Source organism: Bufo bufo, chromosome 1 (assembly GCF_905171765.1).
Source record: "Bufo bufo chromosome 1, aBufBuf1.1, whole genome shotgun sequence".
Lineage (NCBI taxonomy): Eukaryota > Metazoa > Chordata > Amphibia > Anura > Bufonidae > Bufo > Bufo bufo.
This window is the reverse complement of record NC_053389.1, coordinates 647,924,490-647,938,218: the sequence shown is the minus strand read 5'-3', so window position 1 is coordinate 647,938,218 and position 13,729 is coordinate 647,924,490.

The window sequence follows — 13,729 nt, the reverse complement described above, 5'->3', positions numbered from 1 at the left end:
CCCTGAGCTGCCACTCGTCCCCTGTCCCTGACTACTTGCACCACCCTCCCTAGGTGACGGAGCGCAACTGGGCGACAGTCCCTAACCTACTAAGTGCAAGCAGAGAGAAAGAGACAGCATGGAAGAGGACAGCCACTGAGAAGTTACAATAAGCGGACAAGAGGTAGAACAAAAACGGAAGGCGAGGAGGGTCAATTAGCCGATGTCAGTCCAGGAGGTCACGTCAGAACAAGTGAAGAGGCAAAGACAAATCCGTAAACAAGCTGAGGTCAAAATCCGAGAGGTAGCGTCAAGGTACAGGGAGCAGGCTTAAGAGGTGTCAAGAGGCGGATCGAGGTTCAATTCCAGAGGTAGCTTAATAACAATAAAGTACACAGCCTATAGGACGCAAATCACAGGCAACCTGTAACCAGCAGGCCGCCTGTATTTTTAGTAGGGAGTGAGGGTCATGTGACGTGGCCAGCGTCACATGACCGACAGACAAACAAGTCGAGCACCAAGTGATCAGCTCGGCGCTCAAGGCAGACCAAGAAGCAGTGAGCCTCCCAGCTAGCAAGGCCGCCCTGGGAACGAGGCCAAACACAGATCCTCGCTCCCGAAGCTAAGCAGCAGGTCTGCGGCTGATGGGAGATCGAGTGCGCCTTCGGCGCCCCGTTACAGTACCCCCCTTCTTTTACTAGGGGCCACCGGACCCAAGCATTGTGGACGAGGTTTCTCAGGGTGTTCCCGGTGAAATTTAGCAATTAACCTGGAAGCATGCATCCTAGACATAGGTATCCAGGACCTCTCCTCAGGTCCAAAACCTTTCCAGTTGACCAGGTATTGAAAAGAATTTCTAATCTTTCTGACATCTATTATTTTAGAAATAATGAATTCCTCCTGACCTTCAACCTCCACAGGTGGAGGAGGTTTTTTAACCGGAACCACTGGTGACACATATTTCTTAAGTAACGACTTATGGAACACATCATGTATACGGAGGGAGTCGGGTAGCTTAAGTCTAAAAGATACTGGGTTAATAAGCTCAATAATATTGTATGGTCCAATTTCTTAGAACATTGTTTCAAAGCAAGATTTTTAGTCGACAACCACACCTTATCGCCGAGTACAAAGTTTACCCCCTTGGAACGTCTCTTATTGGCGTGTTTACACTGGGTTTCCTGGGCCTTTTCCAGGTTCGATTGAACCTGTGCCCAGATTGTGCACAGTCTAGAGGTAAAAGAATCTGCCTGCGGGTTGAGTGAGGATACAGAGGGATTAGAACTAAAGCGAGGATGTAAACCACTGTTACAAAAAAAAGGAGACACCCCCGTGGAAGAATTAACCCGATTGTTGATGGCGAATTCTGGCAACGGGAGGTATCTCACATATAGGAGTTGATTATTTGATAAATAGCACCTTAGAAAAAGCTCCACTACCTGATTTAACCGTTCCGTCTGCCCATTGGTCTGTGGATGGAAAGCAGACGAAAAGGACAAAGAGATGTCACATCTTCTACAAAAAGCCCTTCAAAAGCTAGAAAGAAACTGAACGCCTCTATCAGAGACGATATTCTCAGGGACACCATTCAGACGTACCACATGTTCAATGAACAAGGATGCTAAGGTCTTTGCATCAGGGAGCTTACTTAAAGGGACAAAGTGCACCATCTTGCTAAAACGGTCAACCACTACCCACACCACTGACTTCCCCTCAGAGAGGGGCAGATCAGAAATAAAATCCATGGAGATGTGAGACCATGGCATACAGCGAATGGGTAGTGGTTGTAGTTCACCAGCGGGATGTGTTCTTGGGGTCTTACACCGGGCACAAACATCGCAAGCTAAAACATAAGACCGTACATCTTTAGACAAAGTGGGCCACCAGATAGACCTCAGCAGCAATTCCTTAGTGGCAGCAATACCTGGATGACCACAGAGCATGACATTCACCCAATAATTGAACACGAAAGCATTCAGGAACAAACAACTTATCTGCCGATGTTTGTGGAGGAGCAAGTTGCTGAGCCTGTTGAATCTCAGAGGAAAGATCTGCAGAAACTGATGCCACAAAGATGTTTGTTGGCAAGATGGGTTCCGGGGGGTATCAGGAGGTTGGACTGCATTAAAACTCTGGGACAAGGCATCTGCCTTAACATTTTTACTTCCTGGTCTGAAAGTAACAGAAAAGTTAAAACGAGTAAAAAACAGGGCCCATCTGGCTTGTCTAGGATTAAGGCATTTGGCCGCCTCAAGAAACACTAAGTTCTTATGATCAGTGAGACAAGTAATACGGTGTCTAGCCCCTTCTAAAAAATGCCTCCACTCCTCAAATGCCCATTTATTGGCCAGTAACTCGCGGTTTCCAATATCGTAATTTCTCTCCGAAGGAGAGAACTTGCGAGAGAAGAAGGCGCATGGCCTTAAATTAGTGAGGTTAGAGGACCCCTGTGAAAGGACGGCCCACACACCATCCTCTGTGGCATCAACCTCCACTACAAAAAGTTCCTTGGTATCGGGCTGAACCAAGACTGGAGCCATTTGGAAACAATTTTTTAGGGTATCAAAGGCTCGACAGGCCTCCAACGACCAGTTAACCAGATCCGAACCTTTTATAGTTAGATCCGTGAGGGGTTTGATTGAGCATGGACTCCCATATTGTTGAGTGGATTAGGCAGTGGCTGAGTGACAGACAGCAGAGGCTTGTAGTCAATGGAGAACATTCAAAACAAGGTCATGTTACCAGTGGGGTTCCACAGGGATCTGTACTGGGACCAATTTTGTTTAATATCTTCATAAGTAATATTGCAAAAGGCCTCGATGGTAAGGTTTGTCTTTTTGCTGATGACACAAAGATATGTAACAGGGTTGATGTTCCTGGAGGGAAACGCCAAATGGAAAAGGATTTAGGAAAACTAGAAGAATGGTCAGAACTCTGGCAACTGAAATTTAATGTGGATAAGTGCAAGATAATGCACCTGGGGCGTAAAAACCCAAGGGCAGAATATAGAATATTTGACACAGTCCTGACCTCAGTATCTGAGGAAAGGGATTTAGGAGTAATTATTTCAGAAGACTTAAAGGTGGGAAGACAATGTAATAGGGCAGCACGAAATGCCAGCAGAATGCTTGGATGTATAGGGAGAGGTATAAGCAGTAGAAAGAGTGAAGTGCTTATGCCGCTGTACAGAACACTGGTGAGACCTCACTTGGAGTATTGTGCTCAGTACTGGAGGCCATATCTCCAAAAGGATATAGATACTCTAGAGAGAGTTCAGAGAAGAGCTACTAAACTAGTACATGGATTGCAGGATAAAACTTACCAGGAAAGGTTAAAGGACCTTAATATGTATAGCTTGGAAGAAAGAAGAGACAGAGGGGATATGATAGAAACTTTTAAATACATAAAGGGAATCAACTCGGTAAAGGAGGAGAGCATATTTAAAAGAAGAAAAACTACCACAAGAGGACACAGTTTTAAATTAGAGGGGCAAAGGTTTAAAAGTAATATAGGAAGTATTACTTTACTGAGAGAGTAGTGGATGCATGGAATAGCCTTCCTGCAGAAGTGGTAGCTGCAAATACAGTGAAGGAGTTTAAACATGCATGGGATAGGCATAAGGCTATCCTTCATATAAGATAGGGCCAGGGACTATTAATAGGATTCAGATATATTGGGCAGACTAGATGGGCCAAATGGTTCTTATCTGCCGACACATTCTATGTTTCTATGTTTGGCAATAACAGAAAATTTCTTTATGAATTTACGTTAAAAAATGGCGAATCCTAAAAAACGTTGGAGTGCCTTTAAGGAGGATGGTCTTACCCAGTCTTGGATAGCCTGAACCTTACTGGGATCCATTTTAAATGAATGAGGAGTAAGAATATAGCCAAGATAGAGGATCTCTTGAACTCCAAATACACATTTCTCTAATTTAACAGACAAATGGTTCTCCCTGAGGATTTTAAGAACCAGTCTGATGTGAGACACATGAGAATCCCAGTCAGGTGAAAAGACAAGAATATCATAAACAATCATAACTTTGCCAATAAGTTCTCTAAAAATATAATTCATGAAATTCTGAAACACAGCTGGGGCATTGCAAAGACCAAATGGCATAACCAGATACTCAAAGTGACCCTCTGGAGTATTAAAAGCAGTTTTCCACTCATCTCCCTCCTTAATACGAACTAGATTATAAGCTCCTCTCAAATCAAATTTAGAAAACCAAGAAGCACCCAAAATCTGGTTAAACAAATCAGGAATCAACGGGATGGAATACTGATTCCTAATAGTAATTTTATTAAAATTTCTGTAGTCAATGCAGGGCCTGAGACCACCATCTTTCTTTTTAGCGAAAAAGAATCCTGCTCCCAGGGGAGAGGTGGAGGGCCTAATATGTCCTTTCTTGAGACTCTCCTGGATGTAGTCTTTCATGGACTTGCGCTCAGGACCGGACAGATTATAAATCCGTCCTTTAGGAAATTGTCACCGCCAGTTCTGTGAGAAGGTCTGGCAGACGTTCTTCTCTACCTCTTGTATGATGTTCTTTGTTTTGGTTTCACTTTCTCATCTCCTTTCCTTCTGCCAGGTGTCACTTATTTAGACTAATCGTCTTCCTTTATATTCCCTCTCATACTGCCTCACTTTGCGGTTTATACTACTTCCTGGATGAAGTGTTCACTGCAGGAGGCTGCTTCTGCTGTTTGCTTAAATAAGTCCTTTACTTTATTGTGTTTCCTTGCTGGCTTGATTCTAGATGACCCTGACTCCGTCTGTATTAAATGCAGGGATCCGGTGGTTGTGTCCCCTCACTATTATAGGGTTTTCAGGTGTCACACAGGCTTAGGTATGTGGTCATGCAATCGTCTACCATCGAGACCCTTGCATGTGCATAGCAGTCAGGGAGAGCTCTTAGGGTTTTATAGGGCTCACCTATAAGCTCCTTAGTTTGGGTTCAAGCCAGTCGCTTGTTTATTTATAAGTTCCAGCTATCTGCAAACTTCATCCGTGACATTATAAACCGCCATAACCGTCTTAAGCATGGATCCAGTTTCAGCCTTCATTGACCGCATGCAAGCTCTTTCGCTGGAGGTAGCAGATCTCCATAAAACTGTGTCTCAGTTTCAGGTGACCGGTTCTGCTGGCGTTCATGGAGTTTGTTCCGAGCCTAAGATCTCGCTTCCGGATACGTTCTCCGGGGGTAGTGAGAATTTTGTTTGCTTTAGGGAGGCTTGCAAACTCCATTTTCGCCTACTTCCCCAGGTGATGGGGATCATCATCTCGCTGCTCAGGGATAACGCTCAGTCTTGGGCCTTTTCGCTGCCGGTGGGGGCACGGCCCCTCCGATCGGTGGATGAATTTTTTGTAGCCCTGGGGAAGATATATGATCCCCCGGATCGTTTTGCTCTGGCTGAATATAAACTGCATTTTTTATGCCAGGGTTAACAGTCCGCAGAGATACAGTTGCAAGAAAAAGTATGTGAACCCTTTGGAATGATATGGATTTCTGCACAAATTGGTCATAAAATGTGATCTGATCTTCATCTAAGTCACAACAATAGACAATCACAGTCTGCTTAAACTAATAACACACAAAGAATTAAATGTTACCATGTTTTTATTGAACACACCATGTAAACATTCACAGTGCAGGTGGAAAAAGTATGTGAACCCCTAGACTAATGACATCTCCAAGAGCTAATTGGAGTGAGGTGTCAGCCAACTGGAGTCCAATCAATGAGATGAGATTGGAGGTGTTGGTTACAGCTGCCCTGCCCTATAAAAAACACACCAGTTCTGGGTTTGCTTTTCACAAGAAGCATTGCCTGATGTGAATGATGCCTCGCACAAAAGAGCTCTCAGAAGACCTATGATTAAGAATTGTTGACTTGCATAAAGCTGGAAAGGGTTATAAAGGATCTCCAAAAGCCTTGCTGTTCATCAGTCCAAGGTAAGACAAATTGTCTATAAATGGAGAAAGTTCAGCACTGCTGCTACTCTCCCTAGGAGTGGCCGTCCTGTAAAGATGACTGCAAGAGCACAGCGCAGACTGCTCAATGAGGTGAAGAAGAATCCAAGAGTGTCAGCTAAAGACTTACAAAAGTCTCTGGCATATGCAAACATGTATGGGAGAAAAAAATGTAGAGGGTTAATCACAAGACTTACTTGAAACCCAATCCAAGAAGTCTATATAATTAGTTGCAGGGCGCCAAAGGAGGAAAGAATGGAAGTGAATAGGGCAGAGAATACGGTAAGGTAATCGGTAGGCAGCCGAGTGTGGTCAGTAGTGTGAACTAGTTCAACACATACATGGAATGAAAGAGAGGAAAAATAAAGTGAGTGACCACAGTGTGAGGCACCAGTCGAGCAAGGGCAAATTAACAATGAAAGTAGCTGAAAAGTATATATTTTTACCCGTACAGATCAATGATATTGATACCAGAGGTATTGAAATTTTAGACCAATTTTTGGTCGATGGATAATTGTAAAAGCAGTCAGGAGGGTGCAACACGGGATTAGATCCTGAGCATTCAAATCCTGAATAGGTTGAGTAGACAAAATCTGGTAGCAATAAAAATCACACTGGTGATACTAGGTTTTGGACCCATGCAGGATCAATCCAAATACATATAAATGTATATAAATACATATAATCGATTTAAAATCAATAGATAATGGTAGTCACCACTCACTTCACAGGGAGAAAATTTTTGAGGGATAAAGCTCAAGACACCCAAAAAAATTCCTCCCAATCCTGGATCGCTTCAAAGGTCTTAGGAAGAGGCGGCAGTTCCACACTTGGTACTTCTTGCAAGTTCCTTTATTTCCAATACAACAGGAAAAATAGAGCTCTACGCGTTTCGGGGCACAAAGTAAGTCCCCTTCATCAGGAGCAGGACTTACTTTGTGCCCCGAAACGCGTAGAGCTTTATTTTTCCTGTTGTATTGGAAATAAAGGAACTTGCAAGAAGTACCAAGTGTGTAACTGCCACCTCTTCCTAAGACCTTTGAAGCGATCCAGGATTGGGAGGAATTTTTTTTGGGTGTCTTGAGCTTTATCCCTCAAAAATTTCCTCCCTCTGAAGTGAGTGGTGACTACCATTATCTATCGATTTTAAATCGATTATATGTATTTATATACATTTATATGTATTTGGATTGACCCTGCATGGGTCCAAAACCTAGTATCACCAGTGTGATTTTTATTGCTACCAGATTTTGTCTACTGAACCTATTCAGGATTTGAATGCTCAGGGTCTAATCCCGTGTTGCACCCTCCTGACTGCTTTTACGGTTATCCATCGACCAAAAATTGGTCTAAAATTTCAATACCTCTGGTATCAATATCATTGATCTGTACGGGTCAAAAATATATACTTTTCAGCTACTTTCATTGTTTATTTTCCCTTGCTCGACTGGCGCCTCACACTGTGGAAACTCACTTTATTTTTCCTCTCTTTCATATGCTAACATCCCTGTTAGCGAATCTACGATACATAAAACACTAAACAAGAATGGATTTCATGGGAGGATACCACCGAGGAAGCCACTGCTGTCCAAAAAAAATCTTTGCTGCACATTTACAGTTTGCATAAGAGCACCTGGATGTTCCACAGCAGTACTGGCAAAATATTCTGTCAACAGATAAAACCAAAGTTGAGTTGTTTGGAAGAAACACACAACACTATGTGTGGAGAAAAAGAGGCACAGCACACCAACATCAAAACCTTATCCCAACTGAGAAGTATGGTGGTGGGGGCATCATGGTTTGGGGCTGCTTTGCTGCATCAGGGCCAGGACGGATTGCTATCATCGAAGGAAATATGAATTCCCAAGTTTATCAAGACATTTTGCAGGATAACTTAAGGTCATCTGTCCACCAGCTTAAGCTCAACAGATGATGGATTTTGCAACAGGACAACGACCCAAAGCATAGAAGTAAATCAACAACAGAATGGCTTAAACAGAAGAAAATACGCCTTCTGGAGTGGCCCAGTCAGAGTCCTGACCTCAACCCGATTGAGATGCTGTGGCATGACCTCAAGAAAGCGTTTCACACCAGACATCCCAAGAATATTGCAGAACTGAAACAGTTCTGTAAAGAGGAATGGTCAAGAATTACTGACCGTTGTGCACGTCTGATCTGCAACTACAGAAAACGTTGAAGTTATTGCTGCCAAAGTAGGTTCAACCAGTTATTAAATCCATGGGTTCACATACTTTTTCCACCTGTACTGTGAATGTTTACATGGTGTGTTCAATAAAAACATGGTAACATTTAATTATTTGTGTGTTATTAGTTTAACCACTTCAGCCCCCCTACCTTAAACACCCTTAATGACCAGGCCACTTTTTACACTTCTGACCTACACTACTTTCACCGTTTATTGCTCGGTCATGCAACTTACCACCCAAATGAATTTTACCTCCTTTTCTTCTCACTAATAGAGCTTTCATTTGGTGGTATTTCATTGCTGCTGACATTTTTACTTTTTTTGTTATTAATCGAAATTTAATGTTTTTTTGCAAAAAAATGACATTTTTCACTTTCAGTTGTAAAATTTTGCAAAAAAAACGACATCCATATATAAATTTTTCTCTAAATTTATTGTTCTACATGTCTTTGATTAAAAAAAAATGTTTGGGTAAAAAAAAATGGTTTGGGTAAAAGTTATAGCGTTTACCAACTATGGTACAAAAATGTGAATTTCCGCTTTTTTGAAGCAGCTCTGGCTTTCTGAGCACCTGTCATGTTTCCTGAGGTTCTACAATGGCCAGACAGTACAAACACCCTACAAATTACCCCATTTCGGAAAGTAGACACCCTAAGGTATTCGCTGATGGGCATAGTGAGTTCATAGAACTTTTTATTTTTTGTCACAAGTTAGTGGAATATGAGACTTTGTAAGAAAAATAATAATTTTATCTACATATTCCACTAACTTGTGACAAAAAATAAAAAATTCTAGGAACTCACCATGCCCCTCACGGAATACCTTGGGGTGTCTTCTTTCCAAAATGGGGTCACTTGTGGGGTAGTTATACTGCCCTGGCATTTTAGGGGCCCTAATGTGTGGTAAGTAGTTTGAAATCAAAATCTGTAAAAAATGGCCGGTGAAATCCGAAAGGTGCTCTTTGGAATGTGGGCCCCTTTGCCCACCTAGGCTGCAAAAAAGTGTCACACATGTGGTATCTCCGTACTCAGGAGAAGTTGGGCAATGTGTTTTGGGGTGTCATTTTACATACAGTTGCAAGAAAAAGTATGTGAACCCTTTGGAATGATATGGATTTCTGCACAAATTGGTCATAAAATGTGATCTGATCTTCATCTAAGTCACAACAATAGACAATCACAGTCTGCTTAAACTAATAACACGCAAAGAATGAAATGTTACCATGTTTTTATTGAACACACCATGTAAACATTCACAGTACAGGTGGAAAAAGTATGTGAACCCATGGATTTAATAACTGGTTGAACCTCCTTTGGCAGCAATAACTTCAACGTTTTCTGTAGTTGCAGATCAGACGTGCACAGCAGTCAGGAGTAATTCTTGACCATTCCTCTTTACAGAACTGTTTCAGTTCTGCAATATTCTTGGGATGTCTGGTGTGAAACGCTTTCTTGAGGTCATGCCACAGCATCTCAATCGGGTTGAGGTCAGGACTCTGACTGGGCCACTCCAGAAGGCATATTTTCTTCTGTTTAAGCCATTCTGTTGTTGATTTACTTCTATGTTTTGGGTCGTTGTCCTGTGGCAACACCCATCTTCTGTTGAGCTTCAGCTGGTGGACAGATGGCCTTAAGTTATCCTGCAAAATGTCTTGATAAACTTGGGAATTCATTTTTCCTTCGATGATAGCAATCCGTCCTGGCCCTGACGCAGCAAAGCAGCCCCAAACCATGATGCCCCCACAACCATACTTTACAGTTGGGATGAGGTTTTGATATTGGTGTGCTGTGCCTCTTTTTCTCCACACATAGTATTGTGTGTTTCTTCCAAACAACTCAACTTTGGTTTCATCTGTCCACAGAATATTTTGCCAGTACTGCTGTGGAACATCCAGGTGCTATTGTGCAAACTGTAAACGTGCAGCAATGTTTTTTTTGGACAGCAGTGGCTTCCTCTGTGGTATCCTCCCATGAAATCCATTCTTGGTTAGTGTTTTAAGTATCGTAGATTTGCTAACAGGGATGTTAGCATATGCCACAGACTTTTGTAAGTTTTTAGCTGACACTCTAGGATTCTTCTTCACCTTATTGAGCAGTCTGCGCTGTGCTCTTGCAGTCATCTTTACAGGACGGCCACTCCTAGCGAGAGTAGCAGCAGTGCTGAACTTTCTCCATTTATATACAATTTGTCTTACAGTGGACTGATGAACAGCAAGGCTTTTGGAGATACTTTTATAACCCTTTCCAGCTTTATGCAAGTCAACAATTCTTAATCGTAGGTCTTCTGAGAGCTCTTTTGTGCGAGGCATCATTCAAATCAGGCAATGATTCTTGTGAAAAGCAAACCCAGAACTGGTGTGTGTTTTTTTACAGGGCAGGGCAGCTGTAACCAACACCTCTAATCTCATCTCATTGATTGGACTCCAGTTGGCTGACACCTCACTCCAATTAGCTCTTGGAGATGTCATTAGTCTAGGGGTTCACATACTTTTTCCACCTGCACTGTGAATGTTTACATGGTGTGTTCAATAAAAACATGGTAACATTTAATTCTTTGTGTGTTATTAGTTTAAGCAGACTGTGATTGTCTATTGTTGTGACTTAGATGAAGATCAGATCACATTTTATGACCAATTTGTGCAGAAATCCATATCATTCCAAAGGATTCACATACTTTTTCTTGCAACTGTATACCCATGCTGGGTGAGATAAATATCTTGGTCAAATGCCAACTTTGTATAAAAAAATGGGAAAAGTTGTCTTTTGCCAAGATATTTATCTCACCCAGCATGGGTATATGTAAAATGACACCCCAAAACACATTGCCCAACTTCTCCTGAGTATGGAGATACCACATGTGTGACACTTTTTTGCAGCTTAGATGCGCAAAGGGGCCCACATTCCTTTTAGGAGGGCATTTTTAGACATTTGGATACCAGACTTCTTCTCACGCTTTGGGGCCCCTAAAATGCCAGGGCAGTATAAATACACCACATGTGACCCCATTTTGGAAAGAAGACACCCCAAGGTATTCAATGAGGGGCATGGCGAGTTCATAGAAATATTTTTTTTTGGGCAAAAGTTAGTGGAAATTGATTTTTTATTTTTTTTTCTCACAAAGTCTCCCTTTCCGCTAACTTGGGACAAAAATTTCAATCTTTCATGGACTCAATATGCCCCTCACGGAATACCTTGGGGTGTCTTCTTTCCGAAATGGGGTCACATGTGGGTTATTTATACTGCCCTGGCATTTTAGGGACCCTAAAGCGTGAGAAGAAGTCTGGAATATAAATGTCTAAAAAAATTTACGCATTTGGATTCCGTGAGGGGTATGGTGAGTTCATGTGAGATTTTATTTTTTGACACAAGTTAGTGGAATATGAGACTTTGTAAGAAAAAAATAAAAATAAAATTTCCGCTAACTTGGGCCAAAAAAATGTCTGAATGGAGCCTTACAGGGGGGTGATCAATGACAGGGGGGTGATCAGGGAGTCTATATGGGGTGATCACCCCCCTGTCAAATCTCCCTTTCCGCTAACTTGGGACAAAAATTTCAATCTTTCATGGACTTAATATGCCCCTCAGTGAATACCTTGGGGTGTCTTCTTTCAAAAATGGGGTCATTTGTGGGGTGTTTGTACTGCCCTGGCATTTGAGGGTCTCCGCAATCATTACATGTATGGCCAGCATTAGGAGTTTCTGCTATTCTCCTTATATTGAGCATACGGGTAATGAGATTTATTTTTTCCGTTCAGCCTCTGGGCTGAAAGAAAAAATGAACGGCACAGATTTCTTCATTCGCATCGATCAATGTGGATGAAAAAATGTCTGCCAAAAAAAAAAAAAGGAGGGGAAAGGCATCTGCCAGGACATAGGAGCTCCGCCCAACATCCATACCCACTTAGCTCGTATGCCCTGGCAAACCCGATTTCTCCATTCACATCAATCGATGTGAATGAATAAATCATTGCCGGGATTTTTTTTTTTTTTATATATACAAAGTGTTTGCCAAAGTATATGAACACCGCCACCTCCTCAGCTCATATGCCTCGGCAAACGTATCTTTTACTGCAGAGGAGAAATCTCGTCTTGCAGCGCCGCATACACTGACTTTTGTGTAATCTGACAGCAGCGCAATGCTTCTGTCAGAATGCACATCAGTGCTGCAGCTAGTCGATCGGTTGGTCCACCTGGAAGGTAAAAAAAAAAAAAAAAAAAAGAAAAAACCAGGCCGCAACGCAATAAATTTTATTAACTTTATAATAACTTTTGAACAGAACATATAAACTTTTGAACTGAACGTTAACTTTTTGGCTTACCGGTGAAAATTAATTTTTTTTTTTTTTTTACCTTTATAGGACAAACCTCTCCTTCCCCATGGGACAATGTGCAAAGCGCAAATCGCCCAAAGATGTGGCGAAGTACATTATGCACTTTATCCCAGGTGAAAGGAGAGGTTTGCAGCAGCTGTGAGTAAAAGGGCCCTAATAGCCCTGTGTGCCTGTCCTGTGAGAGGCAATCCCTATGCTAAGTGTACCTGTGTGTGGTACTTCCGGAAACACTCTCCAAAGCATAGGGCAGGGTGGTCAGGGCAGTCAGGACAGAAATAGCGGGTGTCACGCCTTATTCCACTCCTGCTACAGACACAACATCTTTTTCGGGGTGACGGTTGGGTTGAGGTACCAGGAACGACACTGGGGAAATGTCGCTCTTGTAGACGGCTAGCTACACTGGTGGTTGGGGCCACGGAACCTCCTGGATACAGGAGGTTCGCGATGATCTCTTCCTGAAATTTGAGGAAGGATCCCGTTCTCCCAGCCTTACTGTAGAGAACAAAACTATTGTACATCACCAATTGAATCAAATATACAGACACCTTCTTATACCAGCGTCTGGTGCGTCGGGAAACTAAATAGGGAGCCAACATCTGGTCATTGAAGTCCACCCCTCCCATGAGCGCATTATAGTCGTGGACTGAGAGGGGCTTTTCAATGACACGGGTTGCCCGTTCAATTTGTATTGTCGTGTCTGCGTGAATGGAGGAGAGCATGTAAACGTCACGCTTGTCTCTCCATTTCACCGCGAGCAGTTCTTCGTTACACAAGGCAGCCCTCTCCCCCCTTGCAAGACGGGTGGTAACGAGCCATTGGGGGAAGCCCCGGCGACTAGGTCGCACGGTGCCACAGCAGCCAATCTGTTCTAGGAACAAATGCCTGAAGAGGGGCACACTTGTGTAAAAATTGTCCACATAAAGATGGTACCCCTTGCCAAATAAGGGTGACACCAAGTCCCAGACTGTCTTCCCATTGCTCCCCAGGTAGTCAGGGCAACCGACCGGCTCCAGGGTCTGATCTTTTCCCTCATAGATCCGAAATTTGTGGGTATAGCCTGTGGCCCTTTCACAGAGCTTATACAATTTGACCCCATACCGGGCGCGCTTGCTTGGGATGTATTGTTTGAAGCCAAGGCGCCCGGTAAAATGTATTAGGGACTCGTCTACGCAGATGTTTTGCTCAGGGGTATACAAATCTGCAAATTTCTGGTTGAAGTGGTCTATGAGGGGCCGAATTTTGT